Source organism: Cavia porcellus, unplaced genomic scaffold (assembly GCF_034190915.1).
Source record: "Cavia porcellus strain 051 isolate PalLab524CR breed Dunkin Hartley unplaced genomic scaffold, mCavPor4.1 scaffold_12, whole genome shotgun sequence".
Taxonomy (NCBI): Eukaryota; Metazoa; Chordata; class Mammalia; order Rodentia; family Caviidae; genus Cavia; species Cavia porcellus.
In genome coordinates, this window is record NW_026947495.1 from 49,127,225 (window position 1) to 49,153,932 (window position 26,708).

Here is a 26,708-nt window from a genome sequence, read left to right on the forward strand (position 1 = left end):
CTGAAGTGAGAATTTCAAGGCAGAAAGAATAGCAGGTGCAAAGATCCTGGGGCAGGAGCATGCCTGTGGCTCAAGAACGATAGCCAAAGTATTCAACTGAATGAACATGTCAGGTAGAGATAACTAAGTAGAAGCAGGGGAAAAAGCAAAAGAGCAACATATGTAACTCAGATTTGTATGGCACTTTTCTAAGTGCAGGAAACCTGCGGTCACTGTGCATCCACTGTGCACTAAACAGATCATCTCCTTGAAATTTCTCATTGATTTATGAGGCTAGCAATACAAGTGATACCTCAAATCATCCCAGAAGTGAGTTTGTTCATCTCCAAGTGGTCTTTTTAGCTATGACCTTGCTCAGACCTGGTTCTGGGACCTATCTGCACTCTCCTGACCACTTGCTAAGGGTGCCACGTGGCTACTCTGCAGAGATTCATGTGACAAGACTGGCTGTGGGGAAGGTTCTGCTCATCAACACAGGAAGAGCTATGTCAGTGAGAAGGCAACGTTTTGCCAAGGGCACACGTGTGCAGCAAGGCAACCTTTCTTTCCTGTTTCTACTAAGCCCATGGCACCAAGTGTAAGAGACTACAGGGCTTAGTGAAGGCAGGAGAGAGCTGACTGTTGGAGATAGAGGAACAGAGGCAGGATACCTGCCATGCTCTGAGAAGGAGCCACCAAACCCAGAGTCCAATCCTCTACCAAACCACACGAGCAGACATCAGACTGAAGACCAAAGAAGCGCCTTCTCCCTCTCCGTCAGGAGAATGGAGGCAGAGTCTGTGTGAGCCAAGTCAAGGCTGAGAGGACAGTGAGTGCAATAGTTTGTCCCCAGAGGTGTGTGTGCTGCGATCTTAGTCCAAGGTGATGGCGTTGAGAGGGGAGGAAGACTGGAGATGTGAAGCCCCTACCGAGGAAGGGACCCATCCTCCAGTTCTCCGACTGGGCTGGTTACCTCTGAGTTGTCACAAGGAGGCCCTGGCACCTCTCCTGAGATTCCTCACTCTGTGACCTTCCTTCCACACGCTGCTCTCCACTCTCACAGGTGCTGTAACTGTGCGACGCTGTCTCCTTGCCGTGACAAAGCACAACCCTTCATCCCAGTTTAGACTTTCAGGCTCCAGAACACTGAGCTCAATCAACCCGATTATTTTATCAAGTACCCTTTGTGATCATAGCAACACAAACCTGCCTGAGCCAGAGTGCCTCCTGTTCTCTGTGGATCTGTGTCTTTAGCCCTGAGTTTGCTGGAGAATAGTGGCACCCAAAAGACCAGAGCAGCTGCGGAGGGGCAAGGACCTCCCAGTCATCTGCATGCCTCTGAGGAGCCCTGAAGGTAGAGGAAGAGGGTCGTTGGCCCATCTGCCATCTTGCCAGGCATCACTCGGCTGCTGTGCCACCATCAGAATTAGCTGAATCTCTTTTAGCTAAAGAAGAATGCAATTAATTGATAGTCATTGGCAAAAATACCTGAACTGGGAAGACAGAGAAAATTCTTGTGAATAAGAGTGAGACCTGGAAAATTCTACCACGTGTTGCTTGATGTCTGTGTCTATGGAACTTGTAATTCTTGGGGGAGCCCCTGAATGAAAGCCTGGGGGAGTGAGTCTCCTTTGGAGAGAGAGCTTGGCCTGCAGGTGCCTCACAGAGTCAAGCTCCATGCAGAGCAGCCCTGCTGGGTTTGGAGGCACCAAGGCATAATAAGAAAAAGCCTGTGTGTGGTCACCAGGCGAGCTGGTCTGAGCCGTAGTTCCACTGCTGCACTGCATGCCCCTGTGAGCCTAGGAGCTTTCCACTGCACAGTTCACATGTTAGTAATCATTCATAGACTACTTTCAGAGATCAAATGAAACACATGTGTAGACTCCATAAACTGTGAAGTGCTATATATATACAAAAACTTTCATGCACATGAGGTCACCTAGGTTAGGTCCCTATAACTCAGAGCACTGGCAGAACCACCTGTTTTTGTTGTTCATTCAAATATTGACTGCAGAAGCTACCTGCTTTTGAGTAACCTAATACCAATATTGATTAGGTATCAGATGCTTGCAGGGTTCTAGAGGAAAACACATGGCTGTTGATCTTGAGTAGCTCATAGTCTTCTAAGGACAACAGGTCTGTAAACAGATATCATATCTGACCCACCCAAACACAGACAGGCGCTATATTTGTATGCGGAGGGAGATGGGCAGTAGGATTCCAATGCAGTCTCATCGAAGCTACAACGGCAATGTGCATGAGATGGAGGCGACCCTGGAAAGTTGGAGTAAGTGTCACGGGGTTCAAACTACCTTGGTGACAAGTTGTGAGACAAGGCCCCAGATATAACAGCATTCTGAAATAAAAGAAACTGTGCAAATGTGATCCTGGAGTTTCAAATTACAAATCTAAATGATTTAAGGACCACCAAGATAATTTGTACAAAAAATAGGGGTGATCGTTAAATGATACTCATCATAGTTTTACATATTGATTAAGACCATTTTAAAGCAGGTGGCAATCAAGTGTTTTGGAGGAAGGTAGACCCCTCTTTTTTTTTTAACCTAATGAAAACTTAACATCAGTGATTTTATATGGGCTCACTTAATTCTGCCCAAACTCAGCTGCTCACAGAGTGGATGGTGCCTAATGTGAGTTTTCCTTCTCTTTTTTGCAGTGACCCTTTTTGGGGGAGAGTGAAAGATGGTCGTGTTCTCATTCAGGAAGACAGTCCTATAACACCATCCTGGGCAAATAGGGCCCATATCAACTAGCTTATATGAAAAGCAAGCCAAGAAACCTCCGCCTTCTCGAATCTTCTGGTCGGTTTTGTTTTTATATTGCTTTCTCATTCTTTTTTCAAAAAAGACTTACTCACAGGATAACATGCTCCTTTTAAAAGCTGATTGAAATGGTGGCACTTGGAGAGAGTCCGCATAGGCCAAAGGCTCCTCCTCCTCAGCCACTCCTTTAGGTCAAAGTGTTTTAATGTTAGATGACAGCTCAAAGCCAGGCCTTCCCTGAAGTTTTCTGGATGATAAAACATCTCCTGGACTTCCTGGAAAGGAAGTGATGTCATACTGAAGTCATGCTGCTACCAGGAAAGGGGATTCTCAGGTTTGGGCATCCCTGGAGGACAAAGCTTTCTCCGTCTCAAGGTCGCACAATCAGACCATCTCTTTCTCCCAGCTTTGTTTCTCTTTTTCTTTTCTGGCACCACAAAGCCTCAGTGTGTTGGACGCCTGGCAAATGTATTTTATTCCTCGTGGCTCTGTGCCAGTCCCCAGGTGGAGGCAGCTGTAAGTGACTCACCGTCTGGGACTAGTTCGTGCAGATTCTAGGCTTGTTTCTCAGGGCACTGCCCTGGCTTTGCCTTAAGCTACTCTGCTCTTATTGTTATGCCTGACAAGTCACAGGCATTTCGAAAATAAGTGCGGAATTGACTGAATTATTTTGTTTACGTGAATTTCTGTGTATCTTGCCTGAGGTCTCTAGACAACCAATGAGATTAAATAGATGCATAGATAGAGATATTCATTATAAGGGATTGGCTTGCACAACTGTGGGGGCGGGAAAATCCAAATCCATAGGGAGGCAGACAGTTTGGAAGTTCAGGCAGTTGATGCTGTGGTCTTAGGTCCAAATTTCTTCCTTTCTGGGAAACTTTAGTTTTTATTTTAGAAATCTTTAATTCAATAAGGAAAATCCACATTATCTGGGTAATCTTTATTCTTAAGGTTAACTGATTATAGATATTAGAAATCTACAAAGTACCTTCAGACCTAGATTAGTATTTAATGAAATGACAGGGTACTATAACCTAGCCAAGCCAACAACGTTATAAATCTGACCATCCTGTGTCATTATGTTCATAGAAGCAGTCACCATGACAACCACAACCACAAAAACTTACTACCCAACAAACAGGAAATACATAATAATTGTACAATAAACAGCTGGCCTCAAAATTTATCCTGGTTGCAACCCTGGGCTGGCAGCATGGGAAAGCTTACCACACATTCTCTGCCCTCAGGAGAGAACTCTGTAGCTAGGGAGAGAGTCTGGCAGGGAGTTACAAATATATTGACAAATAACATAATCAAAGGTGCACAACACTTGCTTGCTGCTATTTAGAGTAGTCAGAGCAAGCTTGGTAACCCGAGAGGGGTCTGAGGACAAACCCAGTTGCTCTGAGAAGTGTTTAAAATTCTTTCAGTGTACGGGCTGTGATACGACACCAAGGACTTTGTGCCAGAAAATAAAGCAACCCAGGCAATCAGGGTATTTGGGAAAAGGACCTGAGAGGCATCCGCTCTCCACACTGCCCCCAGCTTCTGAATGCCGATCAGATGCCCAGCCCCTGTTCACCATTTGCTGTGAAGTCATGTGGATAAATCCCCCAAGAAACTGGGGGTAGCACTGGCAGGGCACGTCACTGTCACTCACTGTACGCCTGCTGCCCCTCTTGCCATAAGAAAGGCCCTAAGTGAGGCAGCAGGCCCTTTCTGGAGGGTAGCGCTGAGTCCCATTCCCCTGCTCTAATAGTGTGAGCAACTGCGGGCATTGTTTTCTCCGCAGGACTGATGGCTTTTGTGATGCTCCTCTTCTCCCGCATGGTGGGCTGGTGCAACACATTTACTTGCAGGTTTATCACTAACACCACAACAGTGTTGTTGGATTTACTTTTTGTCCCCTGCATGGAAACATTAAGATCATACAAATGGGGACCAATATCCCTGCAGTCAGTCCAGTGACAAGACTCTAAACTATGGTTGGAGCTAAACTATGGCTCAGTCTGATGTTGAACCCTGTGGACACAGAGAAGGTGAGAAGGACACAAGTTCTCAAGGGCATAGACAAGGAGCAGGCATGTGAGGGTGTCCTGTCAGCACTGCTGCTCAGAAAAGTGCTCTATGATTGCAGCTAGGAAACGCCTACCTGGGAGGACAAGCCTCAGACTTCCCAGAGGACGGGGATGGCGGATGGGAGGGGCAGGGGAAAACCCATAGGGTTAGTTTTATAGGATTTTAGATTGCTTAGCTTTGTACACTTTGATACAGTGTACATATATTACTTTTGTAATTAAAACAATAAAAACAAAGTTGCATTTTAGGATAGTTGGCTACTTAAGCCTTAGTAAAACAGCTGGAGAAGATCAGCTGACCCTGAAAGACCCAGACTCACCCAGTCAATTGCAGGTGACCTTGATTTTATGGTTCTTGTTGTAGATTTTGAAAATATTGCCTGTGCAGGCAAACCATTCATAGCAAAGTCAGCTTCGTGATGTCTCTGTGCTAGGAGCCCCCTGACTGTACCCAGACTCACTGGGTGGTGGATGGTCATGGACGTCTGAGTGTTTACTCAGTGCCAAGCCAGTGCCAGCTGAGGACTGACACACAGTTTAATTATCATGCAGAGCTGCAGCTGGAGGTGGCTGGAGTGAGTTGGCATCTGCTTTTGGAGAGCACAATTTCTGCAAATAATTAACCACCACAACTCTTGCTTCTCCCTAATTAATGAAAAGGAAGCCTAAAATCTTCAAAGTCCACAAATGTCTGTCGCCATTGTGTCAGGATTGATCCCCTTTGTTCCAGACCGAAGACCAGGCCTCTCCTGCCTCTCCTAATTCTTTATAAATTGAGTTTTTCTATTACTAGTTGTGACAGCTGAGGAACATGACTTCAGAAATTCACCCGCAATGCATGCCAGTTTTAGAAGCCTGAATAATAATAATTTTTAAAAAGAACCGTAATGGAATGAGCTTTCTGTCTCTGACCCAGTATTAATCCTAGTGAAGAGCCACCTACTGAAAGCAGGGTAGTTAATTAGTTCTAATGGATCCTTCGAGGTAGAGTCTAAATTGGTGGGAAGTCTATAAACTGAAGGACAGAGGAGAGTCTTCCATTTCTCTCTACTATTTTGTATGATGATGGGGTGGGGTGGTGGGGTGGGGTGGGGTGGAATGGGATGGAATGGGGTGGGTTTTTGCTTCCAGGGGGAAGTGAGTCATGATGGGAACCACAGTGGAGTTCAGTTCAGTGAGGGAAGCTGATACTTTTAGCCTGGAAGTCGACAACTGTGAACTTCTTCCAGAAATAAAGTGGCCATACTGTTTTCACTGCAAATGGTCCATTTCCGTGGTCCCATAGCAACGTGCAATGAGACCTACCACAGAAGCCAATTCAACCCTGGGTCAAATCAAGCCACTTTGCTTCAAGCATGCTTTAAAAGAATGTAAACGTAATCTGTCAATTGCAAGGTCTTACCTATTTGGCCACTGTTCCCTCTGTAATCTCATTTTCTGTACTCTCCTCAACTCACTCCATTTCAGGCACAGCAGCATCCCAACTTACACTGACATGTCTACCTCAATGTTGCCTCAGGGCCTTTACACTGGCCACACAGTTTATGGCACTGTTTTCCAGACAGTGTCTTGGCTAACTTTTTCTCTAGCTTTAAGATGGTGCTCACATGTCACTTTCATGACACCTACATTGACCATGCCATGTAAAATGGAACCTTTTCCCATTTCTCTTACCCTACTATATTTTTCTTTTGCTCTATGCATACTATATGCTTTCCTTACTTGTTTACTGTTAAATCTTGGCCTCCTCCACTTCCCACTAGATTGTAATTTCCTTAAGAACCAGGATTCTTATTCATGGCCATATTCCCATCATCTAGCACTGTTCCAGTTCAATAAAAATTTGCAGGGCGAATGAATCTGTGTGTACACGTTGAAGAGTTTGCTAGTATGTGTGAGCTTGCATGTATCCATTCAACTCAGTAGCTCAAACATCTTAGAAAGGCTGGAGTGTGAGCTGTTTCTTTTCCTTTCTCAAGTATTGGAATGAAATTCTATTGCTTCCTTTGACTGCCAAATATTAATAAAGAAAATAGTGTTATCAAAGTTAAATATCATCTGTGATGCTTATTTCTTTCCCAGTGGCTTCTGATTTGAAGACAGTTGTATGGGATGGGCAAAACATAGTTATTTTATAGGAGGAGGTTGGTTTTTGCAACCAAAGATACATGTTCTTCCTAAGTCCATAGAGCAGGAGGTTGTGAGACAGATAGACTGCAGAAATCATGGACGGAGGAGAGTGGCCTTGGAGTAAGTCAGCGGTGACTCTACCGAAAAGGAAGGATTCACAGGTCAGGTCCCTAAAAGTGCTGAGAATACAAGGCCACAGCACAGAGCCGGAGACAGAGACTTGCAGGAAGATCCCCAGCCTCTGCCACCTCCCCAGTAAGTCCCAAACCCTGCAGCCACAGGCTGCTGTATTAGATGCTTTGCACTGAAGAATGCCCATTGAATCTTGCTTGTATCTGCAGCCTGCTAGGAGTCAGGGAAAACAGAGTTGTGGAAAAGACAGGTAAAGGCCCTGGGAAGAAGATTCAACCTTCCAAGCTTTGCTCGATTTATGTGTCAATCCAGGCCTTAGCTCAGAGGACCTGACCTGAGAGAGCACAGCGGGTAAGCAATCAGTGGAAAAGCCAACTGGTATGGAGGTCAGTGCTGAGTCGTGACACACAGGTGCTAGCCCCTCCCTGTCCTCGGTGCTGCCTGAGTAACTTGGACCATTCATCTCCCTGCACCATGATTTTTGCTGGCTTGCGTATGGCTTGCCTCGGACCAAAGCCATGCTGAAATTCAAGTGCTTATATTACAGTGTGGAAAGGTGATGGGTCATGGAATAGGCGATTAGGTTGTGGGGGACTCCACTCTCGTGAAGAAATACGGTGAATTCCTAAGAGAGGGGGTTGTTGAAATGAGCCATGGCCTTCACTCCCGCCCTCTCTTCCACTCTTGCTAACTTCTGCTGTTTTCCTGACATGCAAGGAATGGCATGAGGTTCTTTCTGAAGCCAAGCAGATAGATGCTGGCAGCATGTTCTTGGACTTCTAGAACTATAAGCTAAAAATAAATAAAAATCTTTCCTTTATGACTTAGTCTCATTATTCTGTTATAGCAACACAAAACACTCAGTTTCTATTTCAGATTTCTTAATAGTTTATACAGTTATTCCATATTTGTTCCTCTAAATAACTTTTTCAATTAACCAAAAAAAGAAAAGAGAAGAAAAGGCCCAGAGAGGTCAAGATTCTTACCTACAATCACCACACTGTTAAAAAATGTGGCCCCAGGACTGCCTCTCCCGGAGTGCAGTTCCTGTCCACAGTGCCCTTCAGATCTGCCATACTTACCCTCTTTTCCTCTTAGAGCTACAATTAAACTCTTCTGGAGATTAAAATTTACTTTTACCAACCCAAAGTAGATTATTACTGAAGTTGCCCCCAAATTTAAAGGATGCTCAGAGGTCACAAATGAGAACCTGGGCTGTGTTAGGGTGGGATAGGATGCGATAACAAAGTGTGAGTTACAGTGTTTTTTACATATTCTAAATTCAAATTCCAAGGCTGACATTTAAAGCATCTTTCCATAGCCAAGTTTGGCATAGTGCTCTGGTTCTAAACAGCAAAACTGACCTTCCCTTCCCAACTCCTGTCCTAAATTATCCCGAAGATTCTTCTTCAGGCTGCTCCCCACAACTCACCTGAAGCAGCCTCCAGAACACTCTTGGTGATTTACAACTGTAATCTTGCTAAAAGGAGAGGAAAAAAGCCAGGCTCCATTTCCATTAGAGTTACTGGCATGAAACACCGACCGTGCTACAGCTTGGCAGGTGACTGGACTGAGTGACCACGTCACCCTATTCGCAGCCCCTCAAGAGTGAAGGAAGAAGACTGATCGTACTACCTGTGTGTGCTCGAACCCGGCTTCCCAAAGCCAGCCTGGGACCAGGAAGCCTTGTCTCCTTCAGTTTCTACGTCAGCAGTTTGCCTTTGATGAGCGTCTGTGACTGGTGTGTACAAAGCTCTTCTGTTTTCTGCCTTTACAGAAGGATAAAGGCACGAGGCAAGCAGTAAGCTCCAGCCGCCACTGGTTAAGATGCAATGATCAGCTGAGATCAGCCACTTGTCTCAGGCAAAATGTTATCCAAATGAAGATCCCCTTCCCTGGTATTTATTCTCTTGGGATCTTGATTCAAACTATCAATTCATCTATCAAATATTTATTGACACACCCTCCTCTCTTCCCCCAAAATACAGAGTGCAGCTGAAAGTAAAATCTTAACAAGTTACAGTATTCAAGACTTAGCTTGGAAGATAAGATATTTGTTCATCAAGAAGATAAAATTTAGAGGACCTAAAAAACATGTAGATGACCTGGGAGCAATGTGAATGAATAAATGAATGAGCATGTTTCAAATAGTATCTTAACAAACGTTTCTTCCTCGACATAACACATTTCCCTCACGTATTTAACATACAGGAATATTGTCTCCTCCACAAAATCAGAGTCTTGGTTTATTATGTTTGTTTTTCACATTTTTGGTAGAGATAGAAATATCTCCCTCAATCCTTTTAGGCAGTGAGTTAAGCATCAAGGCAAATAGCAGACAACACCTGATTACAGTGATAAGAGACAATGGAAGTGTTATTAGGACATAATGGGGCCTGTGTGCAGTTAAGAGTGGGTTTTTTATCGGAGGAAAGCAGCTGTTAGCTATGTCACTGAGTGTGTGTGTGTGTGTGTGTGTGTGTGTGTGTGTGTGTGTGGAACATTAATTATCTTCAAAATGTTAAAACACCTACTTTCCCTAAAATACTTCGTATGACATGTTGCGATTTCTCTCCCTTCCATTTCTTTAGGTTTTTCTTGTCCTTCCATTTTTCACAGGTGAATGAGAGGCCCACCAGTGAAGGCTAAAATTTTTCCCTGTTTGCTCCAGAGCTAGTCCAAGCCTTTCCATGAGGCTGCTGGGAAGTGCTTACTTTATGTCATCATCAGGACAGAGCAGACATCCTCTGGTCTGGTCTGGTCTGGTCAAACTCAGGCAGAGTGTAATGCTCCAAAGCACGTACTAATTATTAAGGAAAGCAGAGGGACCTCCACAGGGCCCTGTAGGCATTGTGCAGATAACCTTGAAGAGGTAGCTACGGTGGAATCGCCCACATTGCTCGCCTACCTTGTATTCCACCTTTGCTACTTTTCTCCTTTCCTTGATTCTGGGTTTGACTGAATGATTATTTTTTCCAATTTCTTATCCTTCATTTTATTCTATTTTTTTTTGTTTATGACTTTTAAAGTACATATTTATAGTACATAATGATCTCATTCATCACAGGGAATGTGCACATGTGCATAACACGTCTTAATTTGACTACAGAGATAGTAACAAACATGGTACAAGTAGAGACTTGTAAGCCCAGGCTTGCCAGCTCCCGCTGTAGCAGATCCATGGGACCATCATGAAAACAAATTCAAATTAACCTATCCGAAAGGCCACACAGAGGACAGTGTGCGTCACTAGACAGCCTGCTGACATGAAGCCTGTGAGGGAGGCTCGGCCTAGACCAGTGACGGCGAATGTTTTAGAACTTTCGACAATAGAGACCCTAACTCTATCTCTAACCTCTCACCTTTACCCATAACCCTAACCCTAACCCACTGTAGCATGTGGGCCATAGGTTTGCTGTCATTGGCCTAGATCAGCCATCTGATCCAAAAAGAATTGCTTAGCTGATGTCAGTTCAAATCACCAGCACAAAAATTTTTGAATAAATTATCATCATTAAAAGAAACAGAAAACACAATACTGATCAGTCTAATGGAGGGCCAGATTCTGCCCACTGCTATCGATGTGACACATGCTGAAATAACAATATTCATGTAGGAGACCATGACACCCTGTGCAAGGATACCATCCATTCTCCTCCTGCATACCCAAGCCAACCCTTTGCCTGTTGAGTACTTCTGATAAAAGGAGCTGGGAATGATTTACCAAGACAGGTAAAGGTAGGAACTGTGCGGGTTATCAATCTCAGGCATGTCTTCCAGATTAAGCCTACATGCAAGTTGGGAAACTGAGACATGCAGAGAAAGTACACACAGTAAATGAGAGAGATGGCCTGGAGCCATGGTATGTGTCTCAGTTACTTTGTCACCACTGTGACACAAATCCGATACCCACAGGTCTAAGGTGGTTTATTTTGCCTCATATTTGTAAAGGTTTCAGTCTCCAATTGGCTGATTCAAGGCAGGGTGACATGGCAGAGGGGCGTGGCAGGAGAGAAACAGCTCCTGGCACGGTAGTCAGGAAGCAGAGGGAGGGATCAGCGCAGGAGGAAGGGAGAGAGACCCTCCCAGGCCGTGCCCAGGGAGCTCCTTCCTCCAGCCAGGCTGAAACTCGCCCTTGAATTAGCTCCAGGATTTAGTCACCTCTCACACACGCACAACTTATAAGTGTATGTAGATTTGGGGGACATCTAGGAATAGACATTTCACACATGGCATTTGTCTTCATTTTAACAGCCTCTTTGTTTTCTAAGTCTTCCAGGGTTGTACAGTTTGCAGGGTGCAGCAAGCCCTGGATCATCTCGTCTTTACTCCTACCTCTTTTTTTTTTTTTTAAAGCAGTTATTTTTTATAGTTGAATTTAGTACATTGTTACATCGACTTCAAACCAATTGAAGATACCACAACCAATAAATTCAATGTTTCTCAGAATCTCTCAAGGTAGTCTTTTTTTTTTACATTCAAGATTCCATTTATTTAAATAAATATTTTATAATTGAAACAGACTCATTAAAATGTCCCCAACTAAAAGACAAAATAAACAACCTTTCACTGTTGTCAACATTTTTCTTTCTCCCTTTCTTTCTTGATATCTCTTTTATCGCCATTTCCATTCCCTCCCCTCAAACCTCCCTTCTCCCCATTCCAAAGCTGTTTCCATTTTATTCTTCTTTCCCCATTTTTCTTTTCTTTTCCTTCCTTTTCTCCTCCACTGCCCTAATTTCTACCTCTTTTTATCTGATTTAATTCCCTGATCCTTAAGACTTATCTTGAGCACATCTTTTGGCAGATACATTAGTTTTCCAAAAGTGCAGATATGTGACCTCAGACTATAGCTTAGTTTGAAACCTGGTCAGTTGTTTTGTTTCCTAAACAAAACTTGTTCCTAACAAGTCAACGCAGGAACTCAGTTTAACTATGTGTTCTTGTGTGCGACTGGCTGATTTTTTTTGTGATATTTATGCTTTCAGTAATAGAACAAAATTTATTTCCTTTTTAAATTTAGGTTTAGTTCTTGATGTTGTGAAGACAAAAATCAAGATTAAGAGTCTTATAACCCATTGGGAGGCTCCAAAGTGTGTGTGTGTGTGTGTGTGTGTGTGTGTGTGTGTAGTAATATAAAACTAAGAGTGCACAGTGGCACAGACAATAACATAAATGGGGGGACTATTTATATTTGTAAAAAAATATGGGGGAAGTCAAGGAAAGTGCTACAAAAAATGATGCTCAGCTGGACATGGTGGTGCACACATGGACTACAGCATGCTGGGATGTTGAGGTAGGAAGATCCCAAGATCAAGCCCAGCCTGGCATCTCAGTGAGCCCCTGCTTCTAAATAAAAAATAATAAATAAGTAAACAAATCAATAGGCAGGCAGGTAGGTATGGGAATTTAGTTTATTGCAAACATCCTGCTCAATCCCCAGTTCTTCCACCCCACCAAAAAGCGATGCTCAAATGCATCTTGAAAAAAACATAGATCATCGTGTAGCAGATTGAGATGCTTGAAGAAGCCCAAGGGGCTCAGAAAACAGTCCATACTTAGATGGGCTAAAGGGTAGCATGTTTTTACCTGGTGAGGAAATGGTGGAAAACGATGTGAAAGGAGTGATTGGTAAGAGACGAGGCTGAGCGAGCGGAATCCCAGCCTCATGCAATGCTGAAAAGGAGTCTGTACTGTGACCTGAACATGGTCTCCAAAATTCATGCGTTTAACTTAGCACCGTGCCACTTAGCAGTGCTCAGCGGTGGGACCATGAGGAGGTGATTCTGCCTCAACGGCTCCGCTCTCCTAATGGATTAATGCCATCACTGTGGGGTGGGTTCTTTACAGCCAGAGTATATTATTTATAAAAGTCAAGTCTGGTTCCCTTTTGCCTCTCTCAGCTCAGCCCCTTTTGCTCTTCCATCATGGAATGACACGGCAAGGAGGCTCTCACTAGGTTCTGGCCCTTGGCTATAGAATTCCCAGTCTTTACAACTGTAAACTACATTTCTGTAAACAAACATTTCTGTTTGTTACAAAGTACCCAGTCTGTGACATTCTGTCATAGCAGTATAAAATAGACTAAGAAATTAGGGCATTTAAAATGTGAACGTCGTGTAGGTAATGGGTGCCATTGAAATGTTTTATTTTATTTTACTTTGGTTTCCTGAGACAGGATCTTGCTATGCAGTCCAGGCTAACATCTGATTTACAGAGATTCTCCTGCCTCAGCCTCCCAGTGCTGGACATGTGCTGCCATGTCCAGCTGTAGTATTTAGAGACAAACACTCTGATTTGTAATTCTGCATGATAATTGCTATTTGAATGTCAGTGAATTGCAGGTAGAGTGATCGGCTGACAAGTTATTTTCAGCAGTGTGGGCAGAATGGATGAATAGCAGTGACAGTGGACATGGAAGAGGAGAGGACAACAAGAGCTTTGCACCAATCTAAGAGACAAGGTCTGGCAATGGTGAGAAATTGGAGGGTAGTTAAAAACAAGAAGGAGACTAAATAAGCCTGAGACTTCCTACTTGCATATTTGAACTAATTTGATGGAACAGAGCTAAACAAGGGGGTGAGCTTTGTGTTGTTCAACAAAGCTTCATTGTAATATTACAGTTTGGAGCCTGCAGTGGGCTCTCCAAAGAGTTGGGCAGGAGAGACGTCATTGGTGCGTAAAATGAATAATGGTTCAGAATGGTTTAGGTATAAACCCGAATGCCAGCAGCATGAAGGACAGTCAAGGGCTTTGTTTCAGGAACTGCACCCAAAAATAGCCATCTGGGCTAGACGGGTTGGATCTGCAGACCCACACGCTGTGGCTAGGTTGCTGCCATCCCAGGGAGCAGGCTGGGTGGATCCCCAGACGACCTTGGCCTATAGTTAGCTCTCACAATCCGCTGTGACTGATTTTCAAAGGAAAAGGAATAGCAGCTGTGTTGCAAGAGTGTTTTCTTCTCTGTAAAGAAAAAGTGCTCATAAGCAATACATTTCCCAAGTGGCTGTTTCTCCTGGTTTGACTAACGGCTTCTGTGACTGCAAATATGCCTCTGGTTTCCATAAGGCCATTAAAAATCTAATCGCTTTTTTCTTGAGTCAAAATACCTTGAACCTCTTGGGTAACTCAGAAGAAATCAAAGTGTAAGTTCCAGCCCTGGGAAATATATCAAAGAAATGCCTGCTTTAGTATATTAGAGTATCTTTTCCCCTTCTGTATATCACAATAAAAGTAAATTAGAATACAAGGATTGAAAGGGAGCCATGGAACCTAATCAAATTAGAAGTAAATTCTCCCTTTGGGGATCTAAAGTCAGAATACAAGATTCGACTAAGTTTGAGACTCTCAGATATAAAATCCTCTCTACCATGTAGAGCTCAGGTCAAACCATCTGGTGGTAAGTTTATTTTATTGCACGGTACCTGGAGAAAACATTGCAAAATTATTTTGCTTGTAAATTGAACTTTAGACACCGTACTTCATCGCAGAAACACTAGAGGGCGGAAGTGAGGCAGGAGAAAGCTGCTAGGGATCCAAGAGGAGAGAACTGTAAGGAAGGCATCCAAGGCCACAAATTGTACTTGGGTAGACACTAACGTTTATAGCATAAGTGACTTTATAGTTGAAATTCAATGTTAAAAAACTTTATGATCTTCTGGATCTGTTCATAATCCAGTAAAAGGAAATTATTCTTCTCCGACTAGAATCTATATTCTGTTCATTTGTAGACATTTTCAGAGCCAATACAATATGGTTCTGAGAGTCTTCAGTTTTAGAGGATACATTACTTGGATGAATAACCTTTCACAGATGTTGGATTTTTTTTTAACACAGCTCTTGTGGTTAGACTTACAGTTCTCACAGGGAACAGTAATGATACCAGGCATTTCCGATACTTGTAGGAATAAACGTGCTCTTTGTAGATAACCTGAAACAGAGGCCTTTCCCTCTCCATTTTCTCCATGATCCTCATATATTATCTCTACATTAAAACACCACTGTACAGTCCAGAAACACTAAAGTTAACTGGCCCGATATTATGCACATGTCAATGAGAACTGACATTTATTTTTCTTCTTTTAATTCTCAGTTCCTTAATCCCTTTGTGCCTCTTGAAAATGCCAAAAGAATTAATGAAGGCTAAAGTCTTATTGCTAAGTTTTTAAAAAAATTAACAATTACTACAATCAGAAACAAAGATATTAACAAGAGACTATTCAACTGGTTATTTAAACATTTTACTGAGAAACTAGTATGTCTATGAAAGATTGTCCTTAAACCATAACAGATTTTTGAAATATGATTGATAAAATCATGTGTGAATCCAAACATAGGAAAATCACAATGAAACATGCTTAGTTAATAAAGATCTGCCCTTTCACAGACCTTGGAGTGAGACTCATCTGAATGTTAAATGCCAAGAGAGAAGAGACAACATTAATGAACTCCCCAGCACAGAGCCTGTTGGAACTGATCAATGACCCTGGCCAGAAATGCTCAGGCCCAAAATTTGGGTTTGCATTTGTTAGCCATGCATGATATTACTTACCTTTCAAGGAGGAACCTCTAATTTCAGAAAGTGCTGACATGGATTACTGCACCCGTTAGCAAAAGTCTTTGGCAGAAATGCCATTTATCCATGTTGTGGTAATGAACAGATTTAAAACATTCTGGTGTCACCATCTCTGAAAAAGCACATTCCCTTGAATATTTCCTCCACAGGCAAAGAGAAATATTCCTGCAGGCCCATGGGTGTGGAACGCTATGGAGATATAGCTGGTGAGTGACAGAACGTCTGGTTGATTTACATGAAACCCATGTGCTCGTATGAGAATAGGTTAGGTTTAGATTGACGAGCAAATGTGTAGCCAGACTTCTGGCTGACAAATGGCAGAACTATGCCAGCACATTCGCTCCTCTGGAGAGAGACCAAAAGTGAAACAGGAGGATCAAATTCACTCTTAAAGGACATTCAAACCTAATGGATGGCAGAGTGGTTAGGGGAGTAAGCACATAGATATTCATCCTCCAAAATAGCATTAGATGGGTTTACAATCGTGCTGGCTACACCCTTATCAAGCATTGCTGTGTGCTGTGTATTTTTGTATTGACATTTCTTCAGGAGAAGCTGGGTGTTTTCAAGATAATTCCTTTTTATTGGCAGCTTGGGTTTAAAATCACTAATCTCTAAAAATGGCTTGTTTGGGTAAACCAGAAACTGAAAATAACAACTGATGAGATTAGTATTAAAAATGGTGCCAAGCATTAAATGGTCCAGACTGAAATAGATTTATTCTGGCTGGGCACAGCTGAGAACAGAAACATCCATACAGACTTGTCAAGCGGAGAACTGCTCGGACTGTACTCTTCTCTCAAGGCTAGAGTTCAACGTTCAGGGCTTCTGGTTTGCTTCTGAGGAAGTAGCATGCTAGTAATGCCAGACGTTATTCATTGACTTCCTGTGGTATGCCAGGAGCCCTGCCCCGTACGTTACCCGCGGTATCTCATATAATTCTCACCACTACACCCTGGGGTAGGGTGATAACCTTCACTGTGAAGATGAATCTGAGGGTCAGAGACCTTTGTTTCATTATACAAGGCTGTACAATAGCAAAATGACTAAGTCAGAATTTAAACTCCAGTCTGCCTTCAAAGCGCTTTGTGTTGTGCTCTCTTAATTCTTGAATATCTGATGAAGGGTACTGGTCAGGGAATGGCAGTCTGTAAATCCTGCAGTGTTTTAGGAGTATTTAAAAAAAAAAAAAAGTTGAGAGGTCTGGATTTGAATCCTGCTGTTAGTGGTGTGTGATCTTGAAAAAATTCCTATCCTTTGCTGTATCCTTTCATCTATAAAGTATGTGTGCATGAGCACTTGTGCATACGTGCATCTGTGTGTGTGTGTATTGGAAGTTTTAAAAATTACCTTTAATTTCTAACCTTTGATGGTTTCATAGGCCTTCCAGGAGCTTTTAATTTCCTGTAATTGAGGTACATGTTTGGTCTTTTGGTCTTTAAGTGAACTCAGATGTGAAGAAACACTTTCATTTGAAATTCAAGAACTAGTTTAATTCCTGCTACAGATTATTTCTCCTTCTATAAAATTTGTTCCTATGTGGGTTGCCCCAACATGGACTACCTTCCCTTTCCTGGGCGGACAGTCCCGCTGTGTGAGGAGGGTGCTCTGCTCATTACTGACCCAGAGAGACCCACAGGACATGCTAGAAATGTGAGAGTACGGTATAACATTACTACAGAAGAAAGCTGCTCTCATGTCTTTCATCACAAGGCAAAAAGCAACTCCATGAGGTGGCACATGCCTGTGATCCCAGCGCTCTGGGAGCTGAGGGGGAGGAGAGCAAGCTCAAGCCCAGCCTCCGCAACTTCGGGATTTAGTCAGATCCTGTCTCAAAACTTAAAAAACACCGGGGCTGTGGATGTAGCTCGTGTAACAGCCCTGAATTCAATCCTCGGTAACATACACACACACACACACACACACATTGAAAAAAGGCAAATATTCCATCCAGTGAGTTAGAAAACCAAATAATGTCTGTGGCTGCCTATTTTACATGCTTCGTTCTATTTTTATAAATTATCAGGGCTTGCTTTATTTTACTGCCCTGCCTACTTACAATTCACTACTCACTGCTGATGAGCTTTCTCTGAATATGACCCTCCACTCTTAGAACCCACCATCCCGTGCCTGGTTTGCCTGGTTCACCAGCTCTCCTGTTGACGGAGACACGCACATCGGCTGTCCTGTGTGGACATTCATCACCGCAGCTCAGCATTCTTGGGGATCAAATGTCATCAGCTATGCTGCGTGTAGGGATCAACATTTGAACATTCCTTTGATGTTGCGCCTCATGACAGTCAATGGCTAAATCCAAGCTTTTGCTATTTGACCAGATGTCAAATGTGCTGGCCTGAATATCTATCATCTTATAGATAGCTGGATTAAAAAAAAAAAGAGGAGAAGACAACTGGGAAGAGTATTTCAAAACTCTTCTGCAGAGCTAATTAAGGTAAAGTTTTGATTCACTGGAAAGGTAGTGGAGCAGCATATTCAAGCTGATTATGAAGGTGACACTTTTGAAAACTCCATTTAGTATACGCTGTGTGCCACTATATGTATGATATAAAGTATCCAAAGAGGAACAAAGTTCTTACAATACTATCTAAAGCATCTTCTGATTCTCCTCTACTGACTATTGCACAAAAATTTATTCTCTTTCCTTCCAACACTTTTTAATGTGTGTCTTTGGTTGCTTTTCATAGGTTTCAAACCATTTTTAGACACTCATTATCATATTTGTTTGTTTCTCCTTACTATCTCCATCATGACTGGACACTTAAAAATTTTTTCTTTGCTTATGCAACAAAGGACTTTTGAGAAGAAAAAACCCAGTTTAATGCTCATTGGCTACTAAGGTCACACAGTAATGTTGCAAAGTCAGCACTTTGCACTTGAATACACTGCTAAAGACTAAGTGACTTGCCCAAGTCCTCACAACCATTATCAGAGATGGAATTTGAACTTGCTTTTTCCTGTTGTGTTCCACTGCATCCCAGCTGCCCCTGACTAACAGGATGGAGCTAGGTTAATAAGCCCTTCAAGACAAGCTTGTAGAGGCTCAGTGGTTAGTCTGTATAAAGACAGAACAGATGAAGAGGACCAGGAGATTAAAATGCCCAAATGGCTGTTTCCTTAAAAACCAAACATTTCCTAAAAAGGGATGAATACATTTTGATTAATTTGCTCATGCTGTTTTACCCTCCTAGATGCACATTAAAAAGATTTAAAAAGAAAAATAGCATGTTATTTAATAGTGCCCAAGAGCTGGAATATTTTAACTAAACAGATACCCATGAATAACTCCAGTTGGAAGTTGTTCATTTGTATCTTAAGGCAGAATGTAGCCTTTTGACTTTAGCCTATTAAACACAAGGAAATTCATAGTTAAAATTCGGCTCGCAGCTCCCCAGCCAGGATGGGAATGGCCATGGCCATAAAACACGATGGATAAGGCTACCACAAAGCCCAATAATCTGTTGACATGGTAGAGCAGGGTGGTCAAGCCACAGTAAATCAAGCCCTATGTTCATTTTTCAAAAAAGGCAAATAGAGTAACAGTGTGTGCATCGTTCTTTACAGTGAGAAGCTGATAGGTTTGCAGCAAACTGAGCAGGGTGGGTGGAGTAAATCACAAACACTCCTCAGGTAGAGGGTGTTTGGACACAGCAGGTATCCGTTTAGAAAGCTGTCTTGGGAGAATGATTTGGGACCATGTGCTGCTGCTTTATTTGCAGGGATGAAAAAGAGAAAGCCCCTGCTTGGAGGCCAAACTCATATAAAACAGCCTGGTCTGCTGGCACTGGCCCGGCAGGGCACAGCTCTCAGAGCAGTTTGAGCTTTACTTCTCCAGAGGGTCTCTTGGGGGTTCAGAAGATCCCCTGTGACCTCAGTAGCAAGTTAAACAACAGGCACTTGTAAAATTCAGGGATGGGCTCGTCTCCCTAGCTGAAAAAACGCCATTATTGCGCCAGCATGTAGGGCATGCCTGTAATCCCTGACATGGTTATCAGTAGCACTCAGGAGGCAGAGGCAGGAGAATCACTGAGGTTGAGGCCTGCCTGGACTATGTAGTTTAAGGCCAGCCTAAACTGCATACTGAGGCTCTGGCTCAAAAATAAGTCAGACCACTGCTAATCAGACCACTACTTAATGAACATTAAAAACAAAACAGAACCATAGATTTCCTATATATTTGACAATTGATTCTGAATGTGGCTGGTAGGAAGAATGCCCTGTTATGGAGGACCACCCGGTTCCTTTTAGCTAATTGCAAAAGGGTTTGGTTTTCTTCAAGAGTACCAAGATTTCTGGAGGTTTTTACGGCGATGAGAAACTGCTTTGGTGTCCTTCAGTACTGACCAGATAACTTGGATTCATCTTTCTGTTAAGGAGAAAAGCTGGGGGCAGCAGGATGTATCTACAGAGAAACAAACATCTCTCCGTGTCCCCTGCTTTATAGTCAGATTCAATTTGATTTTTGGTTTTTTAAATTTAATTTAATTTTCAGAGGCTAATTTTAAACAGGGAAGAATTCAGGGAAAACAAAAAGAAAGCCGCTTAGAAGCAGTTCTGATTTGAAACCATAGAGAGACGGCTCCAATACACCCATGTATTTTCAAAGCCACTTGCCTGAAAAACCAGGCAACAAGAACTCAGCCTGGGCTGCACTCCTGGTTTGCCAGCAGCATTAGAGAGAAGGCCTGCTGGGTCCAGCTCTAGAGGTGTTTCCTTTAGCCCAGGCCATGTGGCTGCCCTGCCATGACCAAGTGTTTTCTGTCACCTCCAGACATTACGCGCTGTGCTAACATTTATTTCTAAAGCTCAGGCCAATGTGACACTCAGGAATGAATGTGAGATCAAGCAGAGTTGGCCAAGGTGATTGTTTTGCTCAGCTCAGTGGAGCTAGGGAGGGGCTGCCCCTCATTTTGACCTCTGTTGTTTTTGGAAGGCTTGCCTTGGGGTTTTTACTAGTGGGTGGTCCCTTAGGTCTCCTACTACATTCCAAATATTTCTAAAACCTTCTGAGAGGCAGCGTTCAAACGAATGAGCACATGATCCTGACTGATGTGGAGCCTGTGTGACACTGCCTCTTCCTCCCTCGCGTCCTCCCTTTGTTTTCAATGAAGTCTTACAGGGCAGAGTTTGTGAATCTGAAGACCTGAGACTTCAGTGTACTACTAGACTTTAGTGTACTACTAAAAAAGTAGTCTCTAGATTTAAAGGTTCCCAAGCTTTTTGCATCGTTCACCAGAATTTGTAAAAGATTCTGAGCAGACCTCCCAATACTTGTTAATTGTGTATTTGTAAATTATATATTTGTACCACTGAAGTAATGTTCTGTGGTAACTACAGAAAAGAGAAAATTTCAATAGACAAAACAGAGCTGCAACATTTTTTGTTTTTTAATGATACAAAAACTACTTTTGCTTTACTATCCTATTAAGGGAGTTTTACATTTCCATGGGGCTGAACTTAATAGGCACCATTTGAAAAACTTGGTTTTAACACTTTATGATATGATTTAGGAATCTCTTACTAAATTCAGTTTATTTCTATACTTGGTTTTAGTGACCAGCTAAAAATAATGTTATAGAAAAACAATGCTAAGAGGATTATTGGCTATATTTACTAAGGTTGTGGTTCATTTTTCCAATCCAATTTACTAGATACGCAGAGGTTCTGTTGAAAGTTTTCTAATAAATTTCCATCTCCCTTAGTGTCAAATGCTTTCATAATCTAATCAAAAGGTGCTTCTCATTGACCAAACCCAGAGAAAGTCAGAAGGCAATCTAGTTGATGCACTGGTTTTTTTTTTTTACTTAAACAGATACAGATATTGATACAGTTGTAGGTTTATATAAAGAGATGGATATAGATACATGCAAAGTTCTGACATTGTACATTTATAATATTTTCAGATAATTTAGGAAAAATTTATATCCCATTTTTTAAATGTATGCATATTAGTTTCTAATAGAGATATGTTCAAAGACAAATTTACAAAATGGTAGAAACGTCTCTAAATATCTGCCTTCAAAGTGTTCTTCCCATAGCATGCGTTTCATTTTTCAAAGAACATAATTTTGCAGGAGCCCTGGATCAATGTTACCTTGGCTGGACAGACTCAGCATCTTTATTTTTGCAAAGCTAACCGCTAGATTCTTTTCACCGTAATATTTCCAGGAAATGCTTTTCACACACTAACATGGCAGAGGAGGGTGCTTACTTGATGAGCTGTTCTGGTTTGTTTCCGCCAAGTGAGAAGCTTGGGCAAGTTGTGAGAGAAACAAATGAACCCAACTAAGATTCTATAAGTAACACCTGATGCCCTGGAACAGGTAACAAGGAATTTAATTAAGGCAGTTACCAAGGTATGGGAACAATTCAGGGAAAGCAACTGTGACAGGGAAGCAAAAACAGGGAATCCTACTTCCTTTCCTCAAAGCTCGAAGGGGGAAGGGGCGATTCATGAGCCAAGCACAGGGTGAGAACTATTGCTGAATGACAGGAGTGTAACTCGACGCCATGACATTAGCAGAGGCACTGACTTTGTCTGAGTAGGCTGCCATAACAGTGCTGCAGATCAGCGAGCTAAATGCACAGGTCTATTTTCTCATAGTTCTGAAGGCTGGAAGTCCAAAATCAAGGTGCTGGCAAGGCTGGGATCTTCTGAGGCCTTTCCTGTCATCTTCTCTCTGTGTCTTTCTGTAATCTCCTGCTATGCTGGTCTCTACGTCCAAATTTCCTCTTAAAAGACCACTAGTTGTATTAGATGAGGCCCCAAACTAGTAATCTGATTTTAACTTCACTACTTCCTTAAAGGCCCCGTGTCAGATACGATGCATTGTGAAATATGAGGGGCGTAATTTAGCCCGTGACAGGGACATTGCCAGCCTGCGGCCCAGAGGAAGAAGCCTGGATGATCAGACCTTAATTCATCTTTCTCTCAGCCTACCTGCCAGTACCTCTCGCCAGCTACTCTCATATGGAAGTCAGAGGCAGGAAAGCCTTTGTGAGGACACCCCTGAAGGTCAGCCTGCTGGGATCTCTAGAAAAATGGGAGTCATCTTCAGGAGCAAACAAAGGATCCAACTTACAAAGCTGCTGTGCTGGACTGAGAAACAGATTTCTAAGGGTAACACAGAAAGAAGGAAATGGAAGTGATGATCAGAACAAGTTGGGGCAGTTGTCTTCATGGGTTGCATAAAAGAGGTTAGTTTCAGGGAACTGCCCTCACCAGCTTTAGCTTTGTGTTTTTCCAGAATGTGAATATTGTGCAAAGCACTGGTCCTTGTGAGAAACAGAGAAAAAGGCGTTCCCTGTGGGCAAATGAGAAATACGTACCTTTCTGAGCCATCTTGTTGGTGTACACCTTCTGGTGAATTCCTTATATGCCCTTTTCAGCCAAAGGCACCCTGTGTTACTATGTGCGGCACTGTTGGAACTTGGAGTCCTCACATGGCTCAGGTTCATAGCCTGCACTTGTTTCCAGCATCCCATCATAAACAACTTGAAAGTTAGTTTTAGATGTTGGGTCTACTGTTATTTGCAAACTGTTAACCTTCTAGTTCCACATGGGATTAAAATTCGCTAAGACATGAAAAAATTCAAATCCATCACTAGTTGTTCTCTTAAATCATTCAAATTTCTTTGGCCAGGAAGTTTCAGATGACAGAAATTTAAATAAGAATTTGGTAGCTTTCGACCTCAAGGGAATAATTAATTTTTTTATCTCAAAACAAGCTGGTAGGAAATTAACAATCATTATTATATTGCATATTGTTATTTTTATAATAGTTGCTCAGATTATCAGATATAAGCTTGCAAAATTGATCAAACAATATAAGCTCTGTTCTTTACTATGAACTAACAGAATCAGTAGCACAATTATCTTAGCTCATATATATATATATGTATATGTATATTCCTGCCCTTCCTTCATTCCTCTTTTTTCCCATCCCAGTTGTTCTTTCCCTTTGAGCAGTTTCTTTCATTTTCACAATATCTATGGATTATATTTACTTTTAGTTTCTTACATAAGGGAAACAATATGATATTTATACAGATGAGTTTGAATTATTTCACTTATGAGTATTGTCTCTAGATGTATCAATGTACCTATAAAGGCCTCAAGTTTATCTTTCCTTATATCTGAGTAGTACTCTGTTGTATAAAAGTACCACATCTTTTATACATTCCTTGGTTGATGGGCATTTGGGTTGCTTCCAACATTTAGCTATAACAAATTGTGCTATTATAAACATAGGTGCATGTATATCCTTGTGGTATGATGTTTTTAACTCTTCTGGGAAAATACTCAGAAGGGGAACAGCTGGGTAAAGTGGGAACTCTAATCGTAGTTTTTTGAGGAACCTCCATACTGATTTCCATAGTTGTTGCACCAGTCTATACAACTACCAACAATGGACAAGGGTTTCTTTCCTCCACTACCTCACCAGCATGTTATTGGTTGATTTCTTCATGATAGCCATTCTTTCTGGAGTGAGGTAGAATCTCAGAATTGTTTTAATTTGTATTTCTCAAATGACCAGTGTTGTTGAACATTTTTTCATATATTTGTTTGCCATTTGTATTTTTCATTTGAGAAGCATACATTCATCTCAGATGTCCATTTTTGGATAGGGTCTTTGAATTTTGATGGCCTGATTTTTAAAAATTCTATATATGTTTCAGATAGAAGTCCTTTTCAGAGGGACAATTGGCTAAAACTTTTTCCCAGTTCTAGAGTTTTCTTTTCACTCTGTTGGGGATTTCTTTTGATGTGCAAAGACTTTTTAATTAGTTGAGATCCCAGTTTATTCTTTGAAGTACATCCTGTGCAGTTTGGATTTTGTTCATGAACTCTCCGTGTCATCAAAATTTCTACCTATTATGTCTTTAAGTAGATTTAGTGTTTCTGTTTTAACACATAGATCTTCAATCCATTTTGACTTTAGCTTAGTGGATGGTCAAGACATGAGTCTAGTTTGAGTTTTTGGCATGTAGAAAGCCAGTTTTTCCAGTGCCATTTATTAAAGAGGCTATATTTTTCCCAGAGAATGTGTTTGGCCCATTTGTCAAAGATAAGGTGGCTGAGTGTGTTTGTAGTTGTGGATGTATATTGTAATCTGTTTCATTGATCTTCAGCTATGTTTTTTTGCCAGTACCATGCTGATTTTGTCACAGTAGCTTTGAAGTATAATTCCAAATCAGGGATTGATGCTTCCTGCCTTGTCTTGTGATGTCCAGGATTGCCTTTGCTATTTTAGGTCTCTTATGGTTCTGGATGGATTTTAGGAATGTTTTCTCTAGATCTGTGAGATGTAGCAATGGTATTTGGATTGTGATGGCATTAAACCTGTATAAAAAATTTGGGAATAAGGCCATTTTCAAAGTGTTTGTTCTTATCCATGAACAAAGGATGTCTGCATTTTCTGAAATCTTCTTTGATTTCTTTTTTCAGAGTACTGTAATTTTCAATGTATAGATATTTTGCTTCCTTTGTTATATTCCTAACTATTTCATTTTTGGGGAGGTGCTATCATGAAGGATGTGGTTTTCCTAATTTTTCTCTCAGTTTTTTGTTTGCATACAGGAATGCTATTGATTTTTGAGTTTTGACTTTGTAGCTATGTTAGGGGAAAGCCTCAAGAGAAAGAGATAACAATCTTGAATATATATGCACCAAATGCAGGAGCACCCAGTTACATAAGACAAATATTAATAGACATGAAAGATCAAATGTACAATAACAAAATTATAATGGAGGAATATAATACCTCATTGTCACAATGAGACAGATCAATTAGACAAAAAAATCAGCAAAGAAATAACAAAATTGAATCAAACTTCTAAACAGAGGTACTTAGTAGACATGTACAGACTTTTCTACCCAACAATGTCAGAATACACATTCTTCTCAGCTGCACATAGGATATTCACTAAAATAGACTATATACTAGCCCATAGAACATGATTAAGTAAATGCAAAATAATCAAAATTATCCCATGCATACTATCTGATTATAGTGCCATGAAATTGGAAATTAATGACAAAAGAAACCACAAAAGCACCATAAACACATGGAAATTAAATAACACCCTCCTGAACAACCAGTAGGGCACAGAGGAAATTAAAGAAGAAATTAAACAATATCAACAATCAAACCAAATGCAAATAACAGCTCACTGGAGCTTCTTGGATGCAATGAAAGCACTCCTTACAGGGAAATTTATTGCAGTGAATTCTCACATCAGGAAAATAGAGTGAGCACAAATAAGTAACCTCATGCTGCTCCTCAAATTTCTAGAAAGATAAGAGCAAGCCAAGCCCAAAGCCCAAAGAAGGGAGGTAGTTATAAAGATCAGACAGAAATTAACACAAATGAGACTAAGAAAATATTACAAAGAATGAATGGACCGAAGAGTTGAAAGAATAAATTAAATTGATAAGCCCCTAGACAACCTTATCAAAAAAAGGAAAGAAAAAACTCAAATTCATGCAATAAGGAATGAAAATGGTGAAATCACCACAGATCCTGTGGAAATACAGAAACTCATCAATACTTACTTTGAAAATCTTTACTCTTATAGGTTTGATAACACAAAAGAAATAGATTGCTAGAAACATATGAATCACCAAAATTTAAAATATAAAAATTCTGAGTAATCCAATATCAATTAATGAAATTGAAAATGTAACTAGAAACTTACCAACAAAGAAAACTTCATGTCCTGAGGGATTCACAGCTGAACTCTACAAGAAATTTAGAGATGACTTAAAGCCAACACTCTTCAAACTCTTTAATGAAATTGAAAGAAAAGCAATTCTCGTTAACTCATTCCTGGTGGAAAGTATTACCCTGAAACCAAAACCAGAGAAAGAGCCAACCAGAAAAGAGAATTACGGGCCAATCTCCTTAATGAACATAGATGTCAAAATCCTCAACAAAATTCTAGCAAACAGTATGCAGCAAATCATCAAGAAGATTGTACACCATTGCCAAGTTGGCTTCATCCCAGGAA

General features: G+C 41.4%; 1 protein-coding gene across 3 annotated transcripts in view; it reads right to left on the reverse strand.

Moving 5' to 3' along the window:
• Positions 1–15,934, reverse strand: part of Itgb6 (integrin subunit beta 6) — a 127,786-nt gene extending 111,852 nt beyond the window's left edge. For all 3 annotated transcript variants that reach the window (XM_003478677.4, XM_013142437.3, XM_013142436.3), the window contains exon 1: positions 15,657–15,934. The gene's annotated coding sequence lies outside the window, so the exon portion shown is untranslated. The remainder of the gene's footprint in view (positions 1–15,656) is intronic.
• Positions 15,935–26,708: the final 10,774 nt, after the last annotated feature.